Source organism: Pinus tabuliformis, chromosome 6, assembly GCF_031772625.1.
Source record: "Pinus tabuliformis cultivar Carrire ecotype Pingquan chromosome 6, CPIR1, whole genome shotgun sequence".
NCBI lineage: Eukaryota > Viridiplantae > Streptophyta > Pinopsida > Pinales > Pinaceae > Pinus > Pinus tabuliformis.
In genome coordinates, this window is record NC_142292.1 from 1,717,008,728 (window position 1) to 1,717,014,291 (window position 5,564).

Here is a 5,564-nt window from a genome sequence, read left to right on the forward strand (position 1 = left end):
ATTTACGTCTTTACATTACTCTCTATTTAAGCTTTTTCCATCGTCTTTTTTCATAGTATGCTTTTTCATTTGGCCTTTATGATGAACCACACTTGTGATTTTTACCAAAAGACTTTATTTAATAAATATATAAATAAATTTAATATTTTTTTATAGTTTTTTTGAAACATTTAAATATATAAAAAACAAAACATAAATTTTTAATTTAAAAAATATATATGTAATTTCAAATAAAATTTAAGAGACAATAAGTGGATATATTATTTAAATATAAATATTAAAAGAGATTGTTTTTATATTTAAATTAAATAAATAAATAAATTTAATATTTTTGAAAAAATTTTAAACATTTACATATGGGTTGTTTTTAGTGAGATTTTTTGGAAGTTTTTGTGGTGTATGTTTTTCGTCTTTCTTTTTTTTTTTTTTTAAATTTGGCAGGAATTTATTGAAATCACAAGCTAAATTTGACAGGAATATATTGAAATCATATGCTGAATAGGTAACCCCTGCACAATCCAAATGCCCTAAAAGTTTTTCTAGATGCTAAATCCATATATGCAGTTTAAATAACACAAATCAAGATTTCACGTAAAAAAAATTGACCAGATCTATACAACTAAAAACACAAAAAATCACACTAAAAATAACTCTATTTAAATATATAAAACTCATAACTGAAATTTTTAATTAAAAAATAATCTATATAATTTCAAATAAAATTTAAGAAACCATACATATACAGAGAGATATCGGTTGACCGATTATTCTCTATGTCGATTCTTTTGACAAGTGGAATGCACGGAAGGGGATGAAGACATAATCTCGTGGGTGTAGTTGAATTTGCAAATAAAATTGACAGTTGACCCTATTCCAAATATATCAGTTGACAGATCATTTTCTATCTCCATTCTTTTGACCAGTGGAATACGCGGAAAGTCAATAAGACACTTTCATCATAAGTTGTTGGATCTGGAAGGTACCATGTACATTCAAGTTGCTACGGATTGAGACGAGCTGAGAAAATTGATCGGAACACTAAATTTTGTGAAATTCTGATGACAGTCGTCATCGATCTCCATAGTTTCAACAAAATTCCAAGCTTTAGAAATGCTCAAAATCCATTGGGCACAGCTCGTCAATCATCGAAGAAATTATGGATCGAGACATTTCACCAGAGAAACGCGGCTTTTCAGTGCCAGTTATCTGCCGGGAGAACTATCAGATACATAATTTAATTAATCAATGTCAGCTATGCATGGGAGTGGGACAAGCAGTAGGGAATGGCATCGTCCTCCTCTGCACTACAACAGGAAAGCCACCCTCCATACGCGCAGTCAAGCTGTGAACGAGGTTCGGAGTTCTTCCACGTGAATCAATGGGTGGCTGCAATCTGAACATGGAAATCACAGTGGCCGCAACATATTTCATCTGAATGAACGCCATTTCTTTTCCCAGACAAACACGAGGTCCGCCTTGGAAAACTGCGAATTTGAAGGGACTCTGTGGAACGAAATGGCCCTTTTCGTTCACCCATCTCTGGGGCTTGAATTGGAGACAGTCGGCGCCCCAGATGGCCTCCATTCGACCCATGGCGTATTGATGATAAGTCACCCTATTGCCTTTGCCCATAAAAGTCCCGTCTGGCAGGAAGTCGTTGTCGAGGGCGTGCTTAGAGTCGAAGAGGACCGGCGGATAAAGTCGCATAGACTCGCAGAGTGAGGCGTGCAGGTAATGCATGTTCTGCAGCTCCTCGTAAGAAAATAGAACGCCATTAGAAGAAACGGAATCTTTATGTTGCGATCTTCTTGCGGCGATGAGATGCGCTATCTCTCCGTAAATGCTTTCCTCTACGTGGAGATGAGAGGATAGAAGCCAGAAAAACCACGTTAATGCAGACGACGTCGTGTCTTTGCCGGCCAACATGAAATTGATGATCATATCTCGCAGAGATTCGTCTGAACTCGTGTAGTCCTCACGTTCGAAGCCCATAGCGGCGGCGGGCATATAATTTTCATGTCCATTGCCGAAAGCCATGAATCTGGAAATGAGATCCGACTGTCCCAACTTCGTTTCGGCGGCCGCGGTAGCGCCGCCATTGTTTATCTCACTTCTCCGACGGCGGATAACTTCCGTGGCGAACTGGTGCACCACACTAACGGCTTTCGAGAGGCGCTTCTCGGAGCCGATGTTGAGCAGTCTCTTCATCTTCCACACCAACTGTATTGGTGCCGAAGCCCTTTCAGCGCTCAGCTTTGCTGCCACATCAAACGCCACCGCCAGCTCCGACTCAGAAGTAAGACACGTGTCCAGCCACGCAGGATCCACCCCGAAGGAAACTTTGCAAATGGTATCGAATGCAAAGCGCTGAAGAATGTCCTGCAAATCCAAGCAGCTACCCGTCTCGCAAGCGTTTTGCAGAAGCGGCAGGAGTCGATCCGTGACCTCCTCGACGACGACCCGCATAACGAAATTGCGGAGAGAGCGGGTGTTGAACTCGTAGCTAGCGACCTTCCGCTGTAGCTTCCATGCATTCCCGTCGGAATTAAAGATCCCGTTCCCCAGCAGATCGTGGAGAATGGCCGTAAAGGGCTCGCCCTTTGGATAATTGTCGAACCGCGTCTTCAGAATGTGCTCAACGTTCTCAGGATTCGCAGTCACCACCGTCCGGATTCCCCCAAGACGCTCCAACACGATGGTCTGTGTGGGGGACTCTGCCAGCATTTCAGTTGTCCATTGAAAGTGTCTCTTTCGATTCTTACAGAACGCAAACAGCGAACCCACAAGCGGATACCGCTTGGGTCCACACTCCAATATCACTCCCTGGCCACTGCAACTGCCATCACATAATATAAATTCCCGCAGAGTGTACAAATAATGAAACACGTAAAACACTATCCCCGCCGCAAATGCTGCTGCTAGCGGTTGCAGTAAATTCGCAGTGAGGCCTTGAATTTGCAGGGACATTAAAGCTATAAAGTTCTCCATTTCTGCGTCTGAGTGAGTATGCAGACTGAAGCTTAAAACACCAAGAAAAGCTTCCTTTTCTTGCGCACATACAAACGGTGGGGATGACTGGGTGGAGGAGGAATCGAGGCATGCCCGACTTAAGTACCTTGAGTGAAAGGCGTTTTTTCAACATATAATTTATGCACGATTTTTAAATGTGCGTTGTTGCAGTCACACGCCAACCATGCACACGCATTTAGCTTAATCTGTTGGTAGCACGCTGCACGCACACGAATTTAGTTTGGTGTGTTTTTGTATGCACACGCTTTTAGTTCGCTTCTGTTGGTACACTGTACGATAATACAAATTACTGGGCCCTGTGATGAAAAAGGCCCGCAGACCCGCATTTAGGATATCGACACCATTTGGTTTGACTGGTTCGGTATCGTCTCCTGAAATCTCGGTCTACTTCTGCGGTAGGATATTTGATTAAAGTCTCTTGATTGTAAAATCGATGTATCCTAACAAGGTTTTAATATATTAATCTATATCTTTTAATACTTTAATATATATTAAACAGTATTAATTAATTTATTTTAATATTGAGTAATAATTTAATATATTACATAGTAATTAAATAATTATAAATACTTTAAAAATAAAATTTTAATTATAAATATTTTAATGTGTATTATTGATTTATTATTTTTTTTTACTATAAATATTTACTTCATTTCAAAATGCAAGCTTATATAATAAAAGAGTTATATTGTTGTTTTTATTTATCTAAGTTGGTATCAGAGTATAGGTTGGAGTTTTGGTGAAAAGTATAATTTTTTTGTTGTGTTAAGTGTTGTGTTGTGCTACCAATGGGGTGCATATTAGAAGCTTCTTTGACCTTATATCTCCAAAACTGGATGGAGTCCAGTAATCCTAAGTTTTTTAAACATTCTCAAATAACAATATCCTCCATTCTCTGAATATCATAAATCAGTCTGAGTTTGATGCTAAGTTTTTTAAACATTCTCAAATAACAATATCCTCCATTCTCTGAATATCATAAATCAGTCTGAGTTTGATGCTACCAGAAAAGCACGCCATAATTTTGCCCATTTTGGCCATGTCCAAATAGGTATCCAGCCTCTACACCAGAAAGGCCAGGATGTTGAATTTTCTCCTGTGTTTTTGATCGACGATGGAAAACTCTTCCTAAACCCCTTATTGGTGGATGCCAAGGGACCCTTACCTATGGCCCAGCTTCATGGTCATGCTTTCCTAATTTCTCCATAGCCTTGACAGATCCAAATGCTATAAATGCTTTGATGTTAGGCTTACAAACACATGGTTATGAGGATTTTGAGGATGATAGTAAAAACATAGCCATATGGTGGTCCTCAGTAGTCAAATTCTATAAAAAGACTACTCCTTCTATGGTTAAATCTGTCTCATCACAATCTGAATTCACCACTTTAATCACCCATGATTATGGCATGAATCTTATTGCACCCCAGATGATTCCCCAGTCTAAATTGAAACCTCCTTCTGAATGGGTTACTAAATGGGAATCCATCAGAAAACCAACTCGACCTTCTCCTATCAATTCCTCCACAATCTTTACCACCAAAGATGGTAATGTCCATACTATCTTTCCAGAGTCACGAGCTGAGCGTGGTGGACCCTCTGTAAATATTTCTACATCTGTAAATACTAGTCCCACATTTTCAGTTGATCCTACATTTCTCCATACTGTAAAAAAATTAGTTCTGAGTGAAATTGCTTCCTCCAGTAATTCCCTAGCTGCTGTCTGTGACCATCCACACTGTTCTAAAACTTTCTGTCAATTTTCTTCACCTCCACCAAATCCACATGGCAATGTTGAAGATGACAGAAGGAGAATAAACATGATTACTTTTATACCAGATAAAAGTAAATCTGAAGAAGAATATACTAAGACAAAATTCTTCAACATCCATGAAGAAATAATGATTCAGTCAACATAGAAAAACAACCATCAGGGTTTAGGTTTCACAGATGGATCAAAAATTCCATCATACAGAAAAAATCCCAAAAATAAAATTCCAAGGCATGTGGAAATTCCTTCAGATAATGAAATTTCTGCCTTTCTGAAAATCTATAAAGGAATTAGTCCATATGATCCTGACAATCAATGGAAAAAGAAAATGTTTAACTGGGACATTTTCACACATAAATCTGAAAGCAGATATGTTGAAGAACTCAGACTGCTGCCTAAAGAAGAAAGGAAAAATTTCAACATCCAGAAAAATGAAGAATGGAAGAAATGGATGAAATCCAACAATCAATGGATTTCTTTTTATGAATGGTATTATCCTGCCTCTAATCAAATAGAGGAATCCTTGAGGCAAAGTTTCTTATTCCATCTCCCCTTGTGGCTCCAGAATTTTCTCCAAAAATACAAAATATGATATCCAAACCCAACCTGCCTAGGGATTTGCAGGCCATAAGGGTGAAAGGAGAAAAATTAATAAGAGATATCTACAGTTGCTTACAGATAAACATGATCAGATCTGGTTCCCCTACAAAACACAAATGGGAACTTTTTAATGGACAAATCTATGAAACTGACAATGATTTTC

The 5,564-nt window shown here is 38.6% G+C and overlaps 1 pseudogene; it reads right to left on the minus strand.

Annotated features, from left to right (window-relative positions):
• Positions 1 to 714: 714 nt before the first annotated feature.
• LOC149265639 (cytochrome P450 94B3 pseudogene) lies at positions 715 to 3,059 on the minus strand (annotated as a pseudogene).
• Positions 3,060 to 5,564: the final 2,505 nt, after the last annotated feature.